Here is a 21984-nt window from a genome sequence, read left to right as displayed (position 1 = left end):
TATTTTCAAACTTCTTTGTTTGTAGGAAGAAAAATGAAGATGGAGTGCTGGCAATTAAGAAGTATTGATAACATTTTAGGTGTTGATGAAAAAGTGTGCAAAAAAAATATTTGTTAAATTAACTGCCCTGACTAAATTCATCCATAATATTGAAGGAAATTTTATTGAATTGCCTATTATTTCTTATGTCTCAGAGAAAAGGGAAAGATGGGGAAGGTCCAGCTTGCCAGTTTAATCAGGGAGGTGTGATGTAGGTATTGAATGTCCCATTATAACCAGCAGCAATGTAAGATTTCACTCATCTCTCACATATAGACATGGCCTGATGGCCCCACATAGATGCATGCCGAGGACTAAGGGATGTGCCACAGGAGCTACAGGGAACTCACGTCTCTCTGGAGCACAGAGCTGGAGGCCAGACAGGGTGGGACCTGTCTCAAGTATCTCAAAGTGCTCCAAGTATCTCCAATTAACCAACTGAGCTGAGAGCCTGGAGCAGAAGCTACGTCCAAGCAGAGTTCCAAATGTGTGTCTTCACATCAGCTAGATGTTAAAGTTCCTACCGTATTCCCTCAGCGGACAAACAAATCAGTAAAGTTACTGACAGATAAAAATCATGTCTAAAATGATGTCAGCCAGTTTTTATTTGGGCATGGTGAAATCACTCTTCAGAGACAACAGTTGGAAACACCACATGGCCACAAATGATGAGTTTGTAAGAAAGCCCTACATAAAGCCCAATGGGTTGTTCCCATTAAGTCAGCCAGATTGCTCCTATCCTCTGTGTCCTGCATTGGGGTTTGCTAGGGAGAGGTGGTTCTATTTAAAAGCCAAATCCACATCGTTATCTAAATGCTGTATCACAAATACCATGGCACAGTAGGCCTAGCCTGTGACCTCCTCTATTTGCTGCCTTCTTGGTGTGAAACAAATCACAGCTCCTTCCATTCTGGGGCTGTGTGGAGCAGGGTGACATGAGCAAGGCCTTATTGTACTTTGGGAGAGAGACGGCTGGTGGACACACAGGATGCTCTATCAGAGGGCAAGCAGAGAAAAGCCTCCTTCAACAGCTTTGAACCACAACTCTATCAGCAGCTCTTCACTTCTGCTGAGGTGTGAGGTAAATAAAATGCCAACGAGAGGGGGAGGATTCCTCTGAGAGAGATGTGAGTGCCACTGGAAGATGGTCAGTGTGAAGAGATGAAAGTGAACATCTGAGCTGGAGTTCCATGAGGATGACATCTGTGAAATTACAGGAGGGAATTTGGAAGAACCTGCTTCTTGTGTATGGAGGGAGCAATAGCACACTGTAAGGCAGGAGATCTGTCGCAGGTAATAACTGTACCCCTGTGGTGGTACAACTGTGGTGAGATGTTCACACTGTAGTTTAACATGAGTCACAGCTCTGGCAGATGCACCCTGTGTGCACCTTGATTATGACATTATTTTCATCTGTCCCTATAATGCAAGTTTATGTAAGGTGTCTGCAAAGAATGTGGTAAAGTCTAACTTAATCCTCGAGAAATGTGATAGTTACTTTTTTTTTTTTTTTTTTGGCATTAGCAAATAAATAAAATTCTGAAGTACTCCTTTATGGTCAGCATGACTTAAATTTCAAGTGTTTCTACAATACAGTGCAGCACTTTTCAATGCGACTTGGGAATTCAAGTGGTTATCTTATAACCAGCACAGACTGGGGTCAAGAATGTGACCGTCCACTATGAATAGTTCCCACTTACAGCTTCAGTACATATATTTTTAGAACTACTTATTTTTGGCTTAATGCAGCTAGTGGTGGAGTAACTGGATTTTTTTCTTCTCCTGTGCCCACTTTCCTTTTAAAAAGTATGGACTGCCGACTACTCGCGGTGTGATAAAATGCATTTGACATTTCTCTTGTTTTCACTTAAAGGTGAGGGAAGAGTGAGTTTGGTATCTATGTATCTGTATATTTGCATGACTTTTATTATCTGAATATTCAATGACAGAATCTGCACAAGCAAATGAGGGACAACAACTATACAAACCTATTGAAAAAAATGGGCCATGTGTGGGTGTGTGCATCTAAATATTTTAGAAGCTGAACAATCACCCTGGAGAATTTTAGGTTAGAGATAGACAAATTATACGTCCATCTGAATCTTCATGTAAGCAAAGTCTTAGAGATGAATAGTCATAAAACCACTCTGTTGCCGTTCTCCGAGGCAGTGGATGTGCTGGTACCCTGTGCGTGCTTCCTGAGGTGCTGTGCTCAATGGGGCTTCCTGCTTTTGCAGCTGTGGAAAAAAAAGAAAAAAAAAAGAAAAGCAGCCATAAGGTCAGTCTGGGCTGAGATTCTAACTAAAAATATTGTTAATGATCTATTTAAGTGCTGCAGTACAACAAATGTTAACAGTGGCATCACCGCTGAAAGAGCTACATCTACAGATTTGCCTCGGGGAGGCTTCACTGACAAAACTGAGGCACCAAGAGGTTTTCTGGTGTCCAAGACTGGGGCTTTCAAAACTGCAGTTTTTCACTTAGGCATCTACATTCAAAGTTAAAAAAAATAAAAATCCTTCTGAACCTGGAGATTTTTCTTTATCTATGATGTTACGGTTAAAGTAACCAAGAGACAACACCATGAAATGGGCCACCAAAGGCTAGTAGTCTGAGGTTCTACCACAGATAGATCGTGTGGACTCAGGCACTTTCTGTGACTGAGCTTGAAGCACATCGCTTGCTTTCCAGACAGCAGCCTGGCCTCACATTCTAAGAGACCTCTTGGTGAGATGGTGAGATAACTAATATTTAAGTGCTAGATGCTGCACTTTGGCCACAACAACCCCAGGCAATGCTACAGGCTTGGGGCAGAGTGGCTGGAAGACTGTGTAGAGGAAATAGACTGGGGGTATTGGTCAATGCTTGGCTGAACATAAGCCAGCAGTGTGCCCAGGTGGCCAAGAAGGCCAATGGCTTCCTGGCTTGTATCTCGCTCTACACCAACCAGAAGGGAGCTTGTGGCAAGGTAGGGATCAACCTCTTCTCCCACATAAGTAGTGATAGGACTAGAAGGAATGGCATGAAGTTGTGCCAGAGGAGGTTTGGGTTGGATATTAGGAAAAATTTTTTCTCCAGTAGAGTGGGCATGTGGTGGAACAGGCTGCAAAGGGAGGTGGTGGAGTCATAATCTCTGGAGGTGTTCAAGGAATGTTTAGATGTTGGACTAAGGGACATGGTTTAGTGGAAAAAAAAATGGTGATAGGTTGATGGTTGGATTGGGTGATCTTGGAGGTCTTTTCCAACCTTGTCAATGCTATGATTTTGTGATTACCTTCTGGCTTCCTTGCTGTAGTTAGTCCTACCATGAGGCTGGTCTTCCATATCCACTTAAGCTACTGCCAGCATTGGAACACTCCTTTTTAATTAATGGGTGAGTTGATGATCTCATATGTTTATCTACAGGCAGTTTTGTTACTTTTCAGTAAGTGCAGGCCTGAAGTGATGCAAAGCCACTGAATCTAATGGCTGTGTCTCCTCCACTGGCAGGCTGGGCTTGTTTGTCTCCTCCAATGGCAGGCTGGGCTGTGGCGTGGGGAAGGAGAGGGATGTGCTCAGCTGTGCTGTGGGCAACACGCATGGCTAACAGCAACTCCTGGAGCCAGGTCTGGCAAAACCCTCTGAAAGACAAACAATCAAATAACAGCTTTTTGCATGACACACCTACAAGAGAGCATCATTTATTCCAGAGATGTTGGCAGATTATCGCAGTGATTCTTACTGGATTTCTGTCAAAAATTACACATTTCTTTTTTTCATTAACAATGGAGATTTTTCAGTTTTGTCTACGAACTTGAAGAAGCATCCCAGGAACATCTTTCCCTTTCAGTTCCTGCTCATTTTTATTGGGATGGAAAGGAGAGGAGGGGAGGGGAGGGGAGGGGAGGGGAGAGGGCAAACGCCTCTCCACCTGTATTTTCCAATGGTGGTGTCTGAGCTGGTATATATCAAGCCCAGAAGTACAGCAGACTGGTCTGAGTATAGAGCATAGAAACTGAAACATGCTTATAGAAATCTCTGAACCAGAAACTATGAACTTCCTTGTTTTGTTTTCTTTTGGGATTGTTAAGTAGTTTGCCTTGTGCATCACAGTGCCATTGAATCAGGCAGTTCTCTCTCTGGTTCAGCCCCACGCAGAGTTGTTGGTGCAACCAGACAAAACAGCAAATGGCCCAGCCTAGTTGATCCTGAGAAGCTATCCATGCCTATAAAGGTCTGCAGGAAGGTTGAATCCTCCTAGAACATCAAACCACAGTAGAGCTGGCTTTGAGCTATTGGCCTTACAGCTCTCCTAACATCATTACTATGCAACTTTTCTGGCTAGAAAGTCTCCAAACCACTGAGGCTGGGAAACAATAGGGGAGAAGCAAACAAGCCCAAGCTGTGTTATCTACCCTCAGTGGTCCCTATGGGCAGCACCTGTGCAGTGCCCCTTCTCCATGTCTCCCCACCCTGCTGATCCCAGAGATGCTGAGCAGTGTCCGTGAGGCTGTCCCTGCTTCTGTGCGTGGGAGGAATGTTCTCTGACCATGAAGATGCCTTCATGCACAGATTTCGGAAAGCATGTTTTCTTCATCAGTAAACAAACTATGAGTCATTGGCAGTCACATGGGAGAAGATGAGATTACAAAGAATGTATAAGCAAATAAATTAGCTCCCTTTAGTCATGGCAACAACTCAGCGTTTCCACCCAAATGTTTTATTCCAACTCATCTTTCTTGCTTTATTGTTGTAACACTGTCGTCCTACTTTGGGAAATTCTAATAGAGTTTGTTCAGAATTTTTTCAAAATGCAGTTCTTGTGTAAGACCACATTTGGAGACCTGGTCTTTATTTTTTGACACGTGCTAGGGGACAGCTGTGGGGAAGGAACAGAGCGGTGACCGCCTCTTCCCTGATGATGCTGCAGTTGTTGGTCTGACATTTGCCATTCAACATGGGAAAGTAGCTCTTAGCCTATGGATGTCACTGCTCAACCCCCACCCCAAATGTGGATGTGTGAATCTCTTATCTGTAGGAGTAGCTTTTGAGGTTTGCTGATCCCCATCCTCAAGCACAGATGTTGGAATAGTGCAGTCCCAAGAACCATGCCTCTCTGGGGACATCTCTATTTAAAAACACAGTTCTGTTCCAATCTGTTTCCATTACATCTGCATTTTAGACTAGTTGATGCAAAGTGCTGTTTTCCACAGACCTTGCAAACACAGAAATCTTGTGGGAGAGCTGGGTGTCTCTCCTTGTTTGAAGCTCTGTTCTCTCAAAGGTGATGTCCTGATAATAGGTAGCAAATAGTCTAAAAATAACGTAAGGTCTTGAATAAATTCATTATTTATTAAAATCCTATAGCATCAGGCTATGTCAAAAATACTCACTGATGCATGGAAAGTTGGAAATTTTTGGAATCACTTTCTGATTTAAGTATCTTTTAATACAGTCCTCATCTACAGGCTGGCACAAGTGGATGGTACATTTTTCACTAAAGTGGGAAAAAGAGTTCAGAGGCCATTTTAGAGAAATGAATCATTCAAATATTACTTTTATTCATACATTTTCCCAAAGTTATTTTCCCATCAATTTTGTCCCTCCTTATACGAGATCCAAGAAATTTAGGTAGATGGTATATCCACCTTTTCTAGCACACCCTCCAATGTTTTCAGTAGAAGTAATGCCTCGTTATAGATTAATAATAATAATAATAATAATAAAGTTACTACAACTGCTTTTGTATCTGAATGATGTTGTTGCATATACCTCTTCTAACTGTAGAACTCAATGCTAATCCAAGCCATCCAAGCAATGGTATGTTCTTGGTAGAGGAGACTGAAGAAGAATGTGAGCAGCCAACAACCGTAATATAAATTGGCACAGGCTGCCCAGGGAGGTGCAGTCACTGTCCCTGGAGGTGCTCAAAACCATGTGGATGTGGCACTGAGGGATGTGGTCAGAGGGCATGGTGGAAGTGGGCTGATGGTTGAAATAGATAATGTGAGAGGTCTTTTCCAACTGCAGTGATTCTGTGATTCTATGAAATCTCATCACACTGTAAATGAATCAATTATTTTATTTTTCAAGTCACTTTCACCTTTTGTTCCACTGTTTATCACTTATTTCCAATGGCAACATGTTATTAATTTTATTTAAGCAAATATTGTTTTCAGTCATTGAGAAGAGATAATGTGAGGGAAGGAGAGAGAGAACCGCAGCATGGAAGGAGCTTTAGCCCCTGTGACCATCGTCAGCCAATGCAGCGATTGCTAACATGGCAGGTAATGGGCCTGCAGCTGTCTCTTCCCTGCCATTTGGACAAAGAGCCTTCTTTTTCCTGTTCTTGTAAAGATCTCCAGGCTGCAATAAATTAAAACTACCCTGCTAAACTCTCAAGGCTCTCCAAACTGGGAGACATTGTTAGTAAAGGTTTAAACTGGGGACATAACAGATTATTCATGCAGGAAACTTAAAAGGCTTTGGGATTTGTTCCAGTATGGTAGATAACTTTTTCATTATCAGCGGTAGCAATAATCATAATCTTAGTTCTGTGGTTCAGTTTATGGCAGTTATAATTTATGATGAAAGAGTTTACACTTAACAGTAAAAGTGAGGGTACAGCAAAATTCTGTTAAAGGTAATTAACTCCAGGGATGTAGAGCTGAAGGCCACGCTGACAAGCATAGGATGAACAAAGAGAAAAATCTATATGGATGACAAGTTTTATACTCTTTCTTCTAGCAGGTCAACTTTAATATGTCTTTTTTTTTTTTTTTAATTGACACTCTTGATGAATCAGTTAAAATACTACAAACCTATATTTTGTTCCTGTTATTGTCGATGATGATAAGGACATCTGAGAATGAAATCTGAACGAGAACAGGTCAGGTGAAGCAATATGTGGGTGAGAGCGCTTCCTCTGCACAGACCAGGGTAAGACAGACTGTGTGTAAACAAGTGATGATTCATTGTCTTTCCTTTGAATGAAAAGAGCTAACTTGGCTCTAAATTCTCCATGCTTCTTCAGTTTGAGTGCAGCACTGATTCTCCAGCACTCTGAGATGCTTTCCTGGCAGACTGCAGCTGTTGCATCCCTCGAAAGGGACCAGACTGAATAAATCACAGCTCCTGCTTTACTGTTTGTTGTTTGCTATTATTTGGATGGTTTTGTTTTTTTTTCTTCTTCTTCTTCTTTCAGGGATGGAAAGTAGATCTTTATAAAGGAGTCTCATGAAGAAAAAATAAATTAATGCTTTCAAAGCAATTCATCTCATTTGAGCTGTTCATTTAATAGAGAGGAAAGAGATTAAAAACCAACTCTCCAAAGGCTGGCTCTGGTGGAGCAAGGAGCTAAGACATTACCCATCTCTGCTTGTCAAGATCTAATGCTATTAGTCCCCTCACTGCTGTATAACACATACTTGGGGTTAGTAGTTAAGGGATGGATATTATTTAGATTATAGATAAGGTAAGAAATTGAAGGCTGAGTTTATTTTTTTGTCCACATCCGAACTGCCAAAAGCACTTGAGGCAATAGAATTTTAATTCTTATTTTATGAATGTAAAAATGGTTTATCTTCCTGTTGAGACAGTGGATGGGCGCAGTGGAATCAGGAGCTTTGTGGTGAATTTCATCTCTGGTAATGAATTGCTTCCTGATCAAAGCAACACTCTTAACTGCTATATGCCATAATTTCTTTGTCCTAAATGTAGCTCTATATAAACGGCCCCTGCCTCATGGGAAACTCTAGAAATGAGCAGAAGTGTATGTATGAAAAATACTACATTAGTCCTGCTATCACTGATATTTAGGCTGATGTTTTCTAGCTTAAGTATCCAAAACACTTTCCTCATTATTTTCTTTGCCATTTATATGTGGCCCAGCCAGGCAGATTCAAGCGATGCTTTGAAAGAGACAATAAAGTCACCCAAAAGACCAAAATCCTTTTTCTTTATATATTTAAAATCATTTGTAGCCAGGTTTTGTTTGTTTGTTTGTTTGAAGAATCAGGTACTTGCAGAATGTTTGGATTATTTCTATCTTTTGTGTAGCTCTGAGACTTTTGGATGGTCACAACATAAGCAAGGGTTACTAGTAGAGTCACACAGAAAATGTAAGAACTTGTGGGCCTCAGAGTATTTCTTTCAGTAAGGAAACTTTATACAGCTTGTGGAAGAATAACTGAGGAAATTTAATTTCTGCAGCTTTTGTATCTCATTTCCTCAGTTACCCCGTCCTCCCCTGAGCTCTACCCTTTCTCTAGGAGCCCAGAGCAAATAGGGAAAAATGTACTGAATGTAATGGTTGGTTTGGGAAATTCTTCCAAAAAGGAATGTTTGTCCATTGTGAGTGGCCATGTGCTGCATTTATTTTAGAGTACTTTTTTTCTCTGCTGTAAGGACATGGATACTTAAATAGCCTCTGTTTCTCAAAATATTGTGGTTTGACTGAGTGTTTCAGACTAAAATGATGAGTTACACAGGTAATACAGATAAGGGTTGTTGTGGTCCTCCTACCTGTGTGTTTCAGGCTGTAATGTGAGCACTACAGTAAGGATGTATTCACTGTTCCTTCCTCTTCACAGCCTCAAATACATCCACCAACCAATCTGCCAAACCTGACACTGCATTCTGCCTATCGATGTGGCTCTTCCTCCCACGAGGACTTTCTTATGAAGAGATGGTCATTCTTTAGTTTTTACACTAACAGTTGTATTATTACTGCTTATGTGCTGCTGTAAATATAGGTGATACTGATAGGAAAGCATAACAAAATACAGCTTCAACTGCGGCTGCAATTTAAAGTCATGTGAACAAAATGAGCCATGCTCATAGCCTCACCTACAGAGATCACAAGTCTAGTTCAGCTGGTTCTCTACCAATCCTAAGTTTTTGATGTATATGTGTTTCTCCTAAGCAATAAGTTTAGCATTTTATACGTGGTTCATCATCCTAATATCTGAACTAGTGAGTACTTAAAAACCTGAAGCACAGTTTTTCTGTGTATGAATAAGAGATGCATACTTCCAAGACATATATCAAATGAAGAGATGTCTCCTCACTTTACCTCCCTGAGCTGTGAGAGATCTATCTGTAGTTTATGGTTCTGTTTTATAGCAGGTACATTTTATTTCCTCAGACTCAATAAAAGTGAATACAGAAATCTGTAATTGTATTTGATTAGTCATTTATATTCTAAATGGCAGCACTGCATCATGTGGAATAGGAAGAAAAATGCCTACAAAAATAACAAGATTTCTTCTTGTATATGAACTATTTCTTCTAAGTCTGCCTGCATGTGAACAACTCCCTTGACCACCTTATCAGACATACTGATTACACTGCTCACTTAGCAAGCAGTAAATGAATGGAAATGTTATTAAATTCATCAAAGCATTTGGATGGGGACATGTCCTATTCTCTGTAAAAGGAACACTAAGAAGAACATGAAACAGCAGAAAACAAACTTTGCAGGAGAAGTCCGATCTTGCAGTCATGCTCTGGCACACTGAGTCTTCTGAGCAGGTGGGGTTAGCCTGGGATTCCTGTTTGACAGGGTCAGGGCATGGAAAGGAGTAAAGCAAGCATTAGGCAAGCACAGGGCAAGGTTACTTCCTCCATCCTTCCCTACGCAGACTTAGGGTCAGTCACATTCCTTCCACTTCTTTGTACCGGAGAACTTAGGGAAATTCATTTGCTAATCCTGCCCCCAGCCTCTCTCTTCTCTAAGTGATCTTCCAATAATTTGGAGATACAGACTCTACCTCCCTCTCTGCACCTGTTTTTTACTTTTCGTTTTTATCAACAAAATGCTGCTCCCAAAGGATAATGCTTGATGTTTCTTCATTAAATCCACTTCCTGCAAAAGTACATAAAGGATTTGTTCTTAATACAGGAGAATCTGTAAAATAAGACATTTGTGCTCGGTTTTTCCTTGTCTAAATATAGCTGTCAATTGAATCTGAATAAATTAGATAGCTGCTCAGATAACACAGCAAATGTTCTAGAAAACTGGGGAGAATGGGAAGGTTGGTTCTCCAGTCAGTCACAGATCACAGATGAACACCTTGCTGCCAGCAGCCGTGCAATGGTTTTGGAAGTTGCTAAAGGGTTGGCTAGGATGGCTCACAGCACTCCTGTGGCCCTTCAGCAGGGACAATGTGGGGGCAGTGACTCTATGTGACATTGCTTTGGCTTCCTGATTGCACGAATGGAGCTCAATGACTTGCTTAGGGCTGGATGTGATGAAAGGCCAGTGTGACTAACAACAGACTGTGTGCTGTTACAGTGCCAACACCCAACGTAGCAGCTCCATACCTTCCTGTTTGACTCCAGGACACATGGCACGTGCCTGGGACCGTCCCCAGTCCTGATGTCATGTCTGGGTCTCACTAGCGAGTCTGTGGAGAGGGCCCTGTGTTGCTGTGAGAAGGACGTAGGCTGGGACAGGAGGATGGAGGCACGAGCCATCCCCTGTTTTTCTGGAGCCAACTGTTTTGGTGGCTGCATCTGCAACCTCACACTGAGGCTCTGTGGAGTGAAGAATGTTGGCACAACTTTATTAAAAAAAAGATGCATGAGTATTTTCTTGAACATAGGCAGCTGTCCAAGTAGTGACATACAGCCTAGATAGCAGCTACTGGGGGATATGTCCATACTAGATGCATTCCCTCCTAGCTTTGAATAAACTTTTCATACCAGAGTATAAACATTTATGATTTAATCTAGGAATTAGTCCCAGGGAAACCACAAATGTCTAGAGTAAAGTCTGCATTTGTTGCAGATAATCAATTGCTGGTCAGCAAATAATTAATCTGATCTAAAGAGGTCTCTTTAATAAAGAAGGCTATAGAGGCTGAACACACACAGCTTTTCACTGTTGCAGGAAAAGAACTGAGACAAAATACAGCTCCAAAAGGAGCACACAGCTTCCTTTTTTATATCAGTGTACATAGGGAGCAGAGAGCTAACTGGTCTATGGCATACCTGCCTGCCAGAAGGCAAGGGGCTGCCAGGTGAGGACACACAAGCAGTGATACACATAAACAACATCACATTTATCTGAGAGAAATCCACTGGCACATATAGTCCCTGAACTGCTGAGTCTGATATGGCACCTTTAATTCCGTGATATTTGCATGTACACAAGTCTATCTTTTCACATATTTAATTAACACAAATAAAAGCCATAAGCTGAAGCATCTTGAGATTACAGCTGAAAAGCCAGGTAGGTTTGATAGGTCTAACCTTAAATGATAGCAAAAGAGACACCTAGGCCTGTTTGAAACACAGATCATTTTCCATAAATGTTGCTAAATTGATTTATGAAGAAGAAGAAGAATAAAATGAAGTGAGAAGAAAAAAAGGAAAAAGGAAAAAAAAAAAAAAGGAAAAAGAGAAAAAGAGAAGTCGTTTGACAGTTAATTCTTCAGCCATTTTCCTCTCTTTTTGAGCTGGCACTCCACGATAGCATTTCCATTATGTGCTGTCTCTGGTGTATTGCTATCAAAGCACACAGAATTTTCCCATTGAGTGGAAAATTGGCAAGTCATTCTTGTTTACAACTGCAAAGGTAACAACTCTGATAAAGGAATGGTCACAATTATGCCACTTTTAGCCAAATTGTGAGGAAAATAACTTACCCTTCCGTTATCCTGGCCTGTGAACCTGAGTGTGCTATTCTGAAAAACAAGACTGATTTTGCTTTTCAGAGTGTCAGCACTCAGAGGGCTGCACTCACTTAGTGACTTCCTGGCTCCAGCGTATCAAAAAGCAAAAGGGTTCCCTCTGCAAGTGTTTTCACTGTAATCGGTGCTCTCAACAGACTCAGTTTTGGCAGAAGAGTGTGAGGCTGACTTCATTTCTGTGCAGCAGGTCGAAGGCTGAAAGTGAAATGCTGGGCTTGAAGGCAGCCAGATCTTAGAATCCTCCCACAGTAGTCCCCTTTGGCCCTGCTTTATGTTTCTTCTTCAGTCCTAGGTGTTCAGAAGCATGTGAGAAAACACAGCATTACATTACTTCAGTGCTTTCCCTTCTTGAATCTCAAAGCGAGATCATCAAGCCTCACGACCTGCAAGGAGCTGAAGTACTATTGCTTTTCTGAGCAGAGGTAATGCAGTTTTTGGGCGCCCACATAGAGACACTTGGAAGGTTCAGAGATATGAATACCAGGCCATCAGCCACTGGTATTCATAGCTCATGACCCCAAATAAGCGCAGATAAAATGTGGTGATTATTTTTATTTATCTCCTAGTGAAAAAAAAGGAAAGAAATTAAAAAACAACCAACCAAACAAACTTAGGAGTATGCATGTTTAGCTTTGAGAGCAAGAAACTTTATTTGTTGCTTTTTTTTTCTCTGAAGAAAGTAAAGACTAGAAAACCTAACTAAAGATGGGATTTGGGCTGTTTGGTCTCTAAGTAAAAAGCAAAAAGTACACACCATATTGTGTGACTCACGGCAAAACTGCAAGAGCAGATGATATCAGTGAAAGCCAATTTTCTGTAAACAGTTTCAAAGTTGCAGACGTTGAGGTACATGGTAGCACAGTGTTAGGCACTCAGGAGGAGAGGATGTTGCTAAAGCACGCTGTGCTACCATGGGTTATACTGCACTGAGCAAAGAACCACCTGGTCCATAACATCTGTAGGTCTCCATGAGCAATGTCATCCAGACCCAAAGGCACAATACATTCCCTCTGGCTTGGCTAAATCCCAGGAATTCCTCTCCTGTGGGTATTTTGGTGGAGAAGGCCCAGTGACTGGGAGGTTTGGGGCAGGAATGGGGAGAATGCAACCACTCCCCGTTAGTGTTTATCCCACCCGCCCTCCCACAGAGCTCTGGAGTTGGCAACTGGCTACAGCCATGCTGACAGAGATGTGGTGAGGCTGAGGGAGAGGACCTTTGGTTCTCTGCAGGTTTCCCTCTGGGTGAATGCACCTACTGATTTGTGGGGTTCAGGGAGAGCACATGGTCTGTTGGCTGATTGACCTGTCAGAACCTACTGGTGTTGACAGAAAGCAGATGAACTGCAAGTTAAGTTGCTCCATTGTTTGCCCTGCAAGCTAGAGACCTCACTGACCAAGCCCCAGAAGAGCAGCAGGATGCCGCAGTGAAGAAAGCCTTCCAGCAGATCAAGAGGAAGACACCACATGAACGTTTGTGAGAAATGACTAATTTCACATGCATTTAAATGTCGATGGGTCGGTAATTTAAAACTCAGAATGAAGCCTGCCAGTACTAGGTCAAACAGCTCCTCAACACAATGGACCACCGCAACCTGATCTAGCGCCTGATCCATTGGGTGGCAACCCTGCCCACAGCAGGGGGCTGGAACTGGATGATCTTAGAGATGCCTTCCAACCCAAGCCATTCTATGATCATGTGATTCTATGATTTTCTTCCTGGTGTTCTGAGGATGGCAGCAGCACAGTGTTTGACCACATACTCCACAACCCTCCTGCCTGCTGGCAGACCCCACAATCTCAGCTCAAGAGGGGTTTTGCAGTGAGAGTGGTGACATTCCAAACCAGGAACTTGCAGAACTATGAGGACCATTTGCCTGGTGTTGCTAGTTCTTGCCTATTTCTTTGTTCTGAAGAATGCTGTCATCTTCTCCTCCTCGTCTGGGAGATGACATTGGCTCAGACGTGCATCCTCTTTTTGTTTCATATGCCCATGTAAGTTCATACACTGCAGATAAATACGCCTTAACTTACATTAGCACGACACTAGTGTTTGCCTAATGAGTGACAAAACTATAAATTCAACAGATCCATCCCATATTAAAAAAATAAATAAAAGGCACCTGATTCATATCAGCTGAGTGCTGGAATTTTCAACTAAATCAGAATTGACTGAGCCATGACTGAATCACAGCACTGAAATGTACCACCTGTATGCAGCACCCGCCATGCTTTACATCTACAAATTAGCCCTCCATCATCCTGGTGAACTATAATCACATAAAACACAGGAGTGCTAAATTGCCCGAGCTTTGCCAACTAAGGTAAAGCTATAGAGCACTTTGGTGACAGTGACAGATAGAAAACAAAGCCAAGAACACTGATTTCTGAATTATTTCCCTTGTCTCTAGACAATACCTGTATGTAATAGAGATCAGCTAAAAGAATGGTGGTGGAGCAGATCTGAGGTTAGATATGCTCAACCATTTGCTATTGCCAGGCTGCTGTCTTTGCAGTAGCTGCTGAAAAATGGATTGGTTTAAAGCTAAAGAAGAAAAAAAAAAAAAACCAACAACAAAAAACAAAAAACAAAAAACCTATAACCATATCCTGCAACCTGATTATCTTATCAGCTCTTCTGCGACAACTAAAAATAAGCTTTTTCTTTCCTTAAAATAATGAACTGTATAGAGAATAAGGTGTACTTAAAATACAATCAAAATTCAAAATAAATCTTACTTTATCTTCATTTCAGTTAACAAACTGCATTTATCAGCTTAACAATTGAGTGTTTTCAGATTTCTTTTCTGTATTATTTGTATTTGACCGGTGTTTTTTACATTGCTGCCTTGTATTCAGTTTTTCTATTATGAATAAGCGTTCAACAATTTAAATTATAACTGATGGAGTCACAGGACAATTTTTCCCTCAGTCATGGTAGCTCCTTATACTATTTTTCTTTCAGCTAATTCTAATTTTAATTAGTTGCGGCAGCAATTGATTGTACTGATGTACTACTATTCAATTAATTCCACAGTGGTGGCTGGGGTTATTTGCTGAGTGACAGCCAAATACTGCAGTACAGAGTATTTTACAATAATTACCTACCAGTTCTACTGGAAACAGTGGTATATCATCTCGTACACCCAGATGATGACTTTAAAGTCACATCTAGTTACATTCACCTTGAGTGTTCCCCTGTGTAACAAACCCTGCTCAAAAACAGCCTTGATAAAAGATGTGGCAGGAGGTACATTTTTATTATTTTGTCTTCCTTCGATCTTTTAAAAATATGTTTCTTATCAGAAAACAAGAATGACCTCATTTGTTAAGCGTGGAGAACATAAATTTTGTAAGATGAATAAAGAATTTTAAGAACATCCTGAAGCTTCCCATCAGAAGCAGGTGCCATCTTGGTTCATCCATTACGTTTTAGCTCCTTCTGTTGCAGATCATGTACATGCAGGGAAAATCATGCCTTCCACAATCACTTTACACCGATCATCTTTTTGCCTTAATTCTAGATTGAAATGTCAAATACAGACTGCAGCTTCATGTTTTCTGAACCAGACAAAGCAGACATGGTGATGACCTGTGTAGGCTGTAGGTGATGTTTGATCTGTGTAGGCTGTAGATCTTGTGTAGATGACAGACTAGAATCTCATGTACCGACTGGTACCAATCTGCATTACATGTTCAAATACAAAACGCTGCATGAAGCTAAACTTCACGCCAGCATGTAAGAGCAGAAAACCCCTTTTAGTTTCTCACCTGATTCAGAATTGCCAGCTGAAGCATTCAAAAGTTCAGCCAGGACACAAACCACAAAACTAATAAGTCCTGATTTAAAAGCACATTGATTTTTCTTTTAATGACAGGTTTCTAAGTTGATAGGAATCAGACTTTCAGGTTTCCTCTGGCAGCCATGGAAAGGGAAAAAAATTTCTGAAAGTGGAGCTTCTTGCATAACCTTATCCTTCCTGGTGCTCTAGGAGATACCAGGTGTTATGTATGTTGATGGCAGTACTATGGCAACTGGTCATACATTTTTCAAAGGCAGTGGCTATGATTAGCCATCATTGTTTATAAAATAATTGAGAAGGCTGATAAGGTCCTATTTTGCTTCCTTCTCTGCAGTCAAAGAGAGCATTGTGAACTTGTGAGACTCTGATACTGGCTAAAGTTCCAGTGGTGAAGTCACCCCTTGCACCTTTAGTTGGTCCTTCAAGGCTGTGGCCAGTGGTTCCTGAGGAAGCTGCCGTGAGATCTCAGCAAAGGCCCACCAAGATAAGCCTCACCCTTCATCAGGAAGGATAAACACCCATGTGCACTGAGAGGTAAAAGCTCCTTGCAAAGAAACAAACAGCTGTGCAATCTGTAAGACAGTCATGCAGCCCGCTCTGAGTAAGGTGTAAACCTGCTCTGTTTCACTTCTATTGCCTCTCCCCATGTGCTTTTCCCCTTGAGGAAGGGACTATCAGCTTACAGCACTGAGCAAAGTCCAGCATGGGTAATTTAACTGCCAACATCACCCACCTTGGCAGCACACTCCATGCCCTGCGCGGCTCTCTCAGATCTCACACCACCTTGCCACACGTCGGGGTTGCACTCCTGCCTGGAGAAGTGGCTGGGAGATGCAGTGACCACGTCTTCACAGCCTGCTTAGCAGCCAGCCCCAATAGGATTTGGTATTTAAATGCAAAGCAGAGATTACGCTGCAGAGTCAAACCATTTAGCAGCAGCAATATTTTGAATTTCAGAACTATATGAAAGATCAGTTTTAACCTTTGAATAGAGTTCAAAATACATCCCTCAGCGCGCTTCCACTTTTAAATAAACAGGAGAATCAAGGGCTCTGACATTTCCAAAGCCCGCAACACTGGACTGTTTTCCTTGCAGAAATACACTGATTCTTAGCAACTGTCTACAAAAGATAACAATAGAATTTGTCAAATAAAATACGATCTGGTGATAGATTTAGCTGCAGTTTTACAGCACCTGTGGGTAGTTTTGGCCCATTCAATAGAAGAATTTGGATGTATTTTCAGCTCTGAGGACACGTTCTTCCCCTCAATGATTTTTTGTAAATGTCATTGAAGATGCAGCAGTCATGTAGCAAGTGAGAAAAGCAGCTGTGTTACTGTCAGGCTGAATCAGAATCATTGTGCATATATACTTAAGTGACTCAGCAGTAACTAATTGAGTATTTGGGATCCATCCCCCTTTGGTAGCGTTCATGTAATTTCCCTTTATGTGCAGGGGAACCAAGCATATGATTTAAGCAGAGAGTATGTAGCAACAGAAACCCTTTTTAAAGTAGGTGATTATTTATTTATTTATTCATTTATTTGAGGGAGAGAGAGAGAGAGAAAATACAATGACTTTCAGTAAATTTACTTGATTGTAAGCTGGGAATTTTTCTGAAAGATGTTATAAAAATGAACCTTTTCTTAAGATTAGAAGTAGAAGCCACTTTGTTTTTTCCTGGAATACCTCATGTGCTTTTACATCTCTACCTCTTAGTGACATCGTATTACAACATCACTTGTATATATGGAGTTTATTAAGTCAGATTCCTTTAAAAGAATTGGGAAGGAGGAGTAGTAATTTTTAAAAAGTGTATATTTACATTTAGATATATTTTCTCTGCAGTGAACTAACACAGAGAGGCAAAATGCCTTTGCTGTCCATGTCTGAACTGAACAACACTGTTTTCCAGATTTTAACACAACATTTCTCCTGATATCCTCACACTGGTCTTCAGGAGCATGTAGCAACTCAGAGTCCAGAATGAACAGCCAATTAGAAAAACTGAAGTGTCTGGGTAAAGAGTGAGCTGCTTGCACAGAACATGGAGGAAGCCTTGTCTCAGAGACGGCAATCACGTCCTTGCCACTCTGAGATGTAAATTTATTAGCGTGTGTTAGATCTGTAAGATTGGTGTCTGTGGTTGAGATTACAGCCAAGTTCTGGTCAGGGGGAACATAGCACTCTGCCGAGCAGCATAGGTAGCATGACATAGCGAATGGAAAATGGGGGATGTAAAAAGGAAAGATAAAGAAAGGAATAAAAACAAAATGGGGGAAAAAAAAAAGCTCGTCTTTTTTTTTTTTTTTTTTCCCAGCCTCTTGTGCAAATTACTGCTATTATTAAGTCATTGCAAAATAAGTGTCACACAACCTTTAGACCCATCGTTTGCATGTAACTCTATTCCAAGAGCAGTGTGAGGTATACTGTTTCTTTAACCAAAATGAAGAAACATCTTTCTATTTCTGAACCATTTTTGCTTTTATTTTTGCTATACAGTTATAGCCTTAGGCTGGGAGAAATATTCATGCTGTTCTCTCCTGTGTATATAGTTTCTAAGGACTGCACCGCTCTTATGCATATGCAAAAGTATATGCTTTGCATATTTACTTTCTTTATATGAAATAGCATGCCCACCACATCATGTACTGCTTTCACGTCTGCGCATATCCCCCAAATTTATCATCTTCTCATATTTAGAACGTAATTCTCATTTGAATCACAAGCAGTCAGATCTTTTTAATAACAGTTATTCCAGAGATAACAGCTAATTATGATATTTCAGAAAGTGTACATTAATATTTCAGTAGGCTCAACATTTTGAAATACTACTCAAAGCAACATTACGGTCTCTTTTACTGGTGAAACAAAAGGATACTTTCAGCAGGCAATCAGAGCACCCTTCAACATACCACTCCAGTCCCTTTCCACAGTATCTTCTGTTTGCCGTAAGCCACAGTTTGGCAAAACCAGCTTTAATGGATCTTTCTTAATGTAATTAAATATATTTAACAACAGAATGCTTCAAAGTCCTTAAATTGGTCATTTGTTAGAAGACAACGAGTTCATTCAAATCCCAGCTTTTCAAACGTTTTTCTTCCATAAATCCTATTAGCATTAATCTGCCAAAGCAAGGTGTGCTTCATCATTTTTATTTTTTTTTTTCAGATACCTGGAAAGCTCTGAGCTCTACTGCCCACTTGTTATGTTGCTGCAGACTTTTGGAGGTTGCATGTGGACCAGAGCATCAGTGTGGTCCTGTTGTCCTCCCTGCACAGCCTCAGCTCTGTGGTGTTGCAGAACAAATGACAAAAACGGAGATTTTTGTGCGATGAAATCTGCAGGGTGTGGCAAGAGGGGACAGAATCTAAGAAAAGAAAAGAAACCCTAGAAAATGAATTGCACGCTATGAATGTAAACAAGAGCAAGAGTAAATCACCTCTCCATTATTCCTCCTGCAGTGTATTTCATTCCAAGAGTAAGAGACTCATATCTATAAGTTCTTAAATAGGCAAACCTAACTAATTCAGCCTAAGCCTCTGCAGGCCAAGGCCTAGAGAGAGGCTTGAGCAAGGCCTCACCTTACAGTGAGACAGAGGCTGCGCAGCAGAATGTAGATTTCTGTTCCTGAGACCCCAATTATTTCCCAGCTCTCAAAAAGCAGGGTCAGGTTATGGTTCAGAAAGGGAGAATACAACTCCTCCAAATCGAAGTCAAATGCGTGCACGAAGGGAGTTGAAAAGAAAGGGGCTTTCTGTTCCTCCCTGAGGTGCACACTTAGTCTTTCTTGGAAGAAACAAGAGGCCACTTTTTCCTTTCAGTTTTATCTAGCAGGCATGTGAAAGGCAACCAAGGCTTCCAAAACCATCAATTAAGTGCTGAAAGAACCAGCAGAAGTTCATAAAGGGAAGATAGAATTATTCACAGATTTCTGAACTATTTCAAACCAAAACACAGGAAAATCTCAGGATATGCATTTTTGTGACCGGTTGAAAATCAGTATGAAGTTCTCTCCGTTACAAGACAGCATTTTGTTGGTACTGCTGAATTTACTTTGGATTTGTGCATTTAATAACGAATAATGAGCTGGTAAAAGCCTAAACCAGCACTGGTAGAGCTCAAAAGTCAATTGTTTTACAATGTAAAGTGACTCCCTCTAGCAGCATTGATTTTTCCTTTTTGAACTCCCTGACTGCCTCCACAAGGACAAACCTTTCCAGTTCCCTATCTCCCAGTGGCACACAGACCCACTGTGGGTTAGCACAACTACTCTGCCCATGTGAGGCCTCATCTGGAATATTGTGTCCAGGTCTGGGGCCCTGAGCACAGGAGGGATGTGGAGCTATTGGAGTGGGTCCAGAGGAGGGACATGAAGATGGTCAGAAGGCTGGAGCACCTCTCCTAAAAAAAAAGGTTGAGGGAGCTGGGCCTGTTCAATGTGGAGTAGGCTCCAGGGAGATTTCATTGCAGCCTTCCATTTGAAAGGAGCTTACAAACAGGAGGGAAATCAACTTTTTACACAGTTTGATAGTGGTTGGGCAAGTGGGAATGGTTTTAAACTAGAAGAGGGGAGATTTAGGTTAGATGTTAGAAGGAAATTCTTTACTCAGAGGGTGGTGAGGCGCTGGCACAACTGCCCAGAGAAGCTGTTGTGCCCCATCCCTGTATGGATGGCCCTGGCTGCGTCTGTGGGGGTCACACTCATTGAGCTACAGGAGATCTGATGGTACTATGATCTTGTTGGTGATGTGAGGTGGGTACCAAGCTGCCCTCTGAGGGCTGGTGGGTTCAAGCTGCTTGTTTGCATTGTTCCCTGTGCTTTGTCCATAAGGCCTGAGGCCCTGCTCTTTACCATGAGGAGGGATGTGCATTGACAGGTCTCATGGGTGTGGGATCAGCTCCGATGGGGATGCTTGTGTCCATGATCTGTGGTGCTATGGGTCCACTAAACCTGGAGACCTGAGCATCCGTGTGGTCTTTTGGTGGCAGATTCCAGACCCTGCAAGCAGCCTGAGATCATCTGGGTTCAATCTAGTGATAAATGGGCTCCAGAAGTGTTTGGCTATTTGTAAAAGCCCACAGCGCTTCCTATCAAAATATTTCCCACACAAGGCCAGGTTGGATGGGGCCCTGGGCAGCCTGAGTTGTGGGGGGCAGCTTTGCCCATGGCAGGGGTTGGGGCTAGGTGAGCTGTGAGGTCCCTTTCAACCCAAGTTATTCTATTATTCTGTGACACAGGGCCCTGAGTGAAACCAGGTTCTGCACCATGACTTGACGAGGCCACGGATTGAGTCGGTCCTTCATCCCACTGATTTCACTCCCAACACCAGCTTTTAGCAGGTCATCTTGAAGCCCTTGTGGGAAAAGCTGGCCTTGATCACTCATGACTGGCAAGGTTGTGGAAGCCTCTCCCTGAAAGCATTCAAGACCAGGCTGGATGGAGCTTTGAGCAGCCTGGTTTAGAGGGAGGTGTCCCTGCCTACAGCAGGGGTTTGGAACTGGGTGATCTTAAAAGTCCCTTCCAACCCAAACTATTATATAATTCTGTGCACAGGGAAGCACAGCAGCTTTCCAGAAGGGCACAATCTTGTGGCAGAAGGTCTTTCCCACGTGCAGAAAGCCAACAGCTCCCTAACTTCAGCACAAAGGCTGCCGAAGGGGGCTGAGATGCAGCCATGCCTCTCACCTGCCCACGGCACACAATTTAGCTATAAAGGGCTCAGGGGGGCAGTTTCGGCGCCATATGCCTTCTCTACGCGGACAGCAGGTAGCAGCCCAGCACCAGCAGCACCACCACAAGCCGGTCCCCTCTCCCCTGTTTACTTTGAGCACTTTCCCCGGGCTCTCGCGGTCGGGAGATCTGAGAGGCACCTTCCGTCCCCGACCGGGCCGGGCCTTCCTGCGGAGAGAGGTGGGGGAAGGAAGGGCGGGGGCGGGCGGAGGAAGCGGCGGCACTCCCGGAGCGCGAGGGGGAGCCCGGGGAGCTCCTCCCGCGCGATCCCGGCAGCGGCAGCGGCAGGAAGGGCAGGGCGGGGGCGGGGGCTGCGCGGGGGGGTGGGCGGGCGGTCGATCGGGCGGAGGAGGGGCCGGGGCCGCCGCCGGCTGAGGGAGGCAGGGAGCGGAGCCGCCGAGGGCCGGGGCCTTGGACGCGTCCGGAGGAGGAAGAGGAAGGGGGGGAGCCGGCCCCTCTCGGAGCGCGCAGCCCGCATCCGCTTGTGGAAGGGAAGAGGGAAGCGGAGGGGGGGAGCGAGCGAGCGAGCGGGTACCGCCGCCGAGGAGACAAAGAAGCGGAGCCCGCCCGGGCTGGGAGCCTCCCCGCGCCGCTCCGCTCCGCCCCGCCCCGCTCCCACCGGCCGGGCCGAGGTGAGCGCGCCCCGCGGGAGGGCGGGACGGGGCCGCCGCAAACTTGGGGCGGCCGGTGGGGGCAGGGCGACGGGGGGGAAGGGAGGAGAGAGGCGGGGGGCACCTG

At 43.1% G+C, this 21984-nt stretch overlaps 1 long non-coding RNA gene across 1 annotated transcript in view; it reads left to right on the top strand.

Annotated features, from left to right (window-relative positions):
• LOC122177778 overlaps positions 1–18934 on the top strand; it is a 50539-nt gene extending 31605 nt beyond the window's left edge. Inside the window, exon 3 of the long non-coding RNA XR_006178147.1 lies at positions 18684–18934. This is a non-coding gene — a long non-coding RNA (uncharacterized LOC122177778). The remainder of the gene's footprint in view (positions 1–18683) is intronic.
• The last annotated feature ends 3050 nt before the right edge of the window (positions 18935–21984 follow it).

This window comes from Lagopus leucura, unplaced genomic scaffold (assembly GCF_019238085.1).
Source record: "Lagopus leucura isolate 7727_CA_CO unplaced genomic scaffold, USGS_WTPT01 Super-Scaffold_100001, whole genome shotgun sequence".
NCBI classification, from domain to species: Eukaryota; Metazoa; Chordata; class Aves; order Galliformes; family Phasianidae; genus Lagopus; species Lagopus leucura.
Note: the sequence above shows the minus strand (reverse complement) of the source record. Positions and strands in the feature narration are given on the sequence as shown.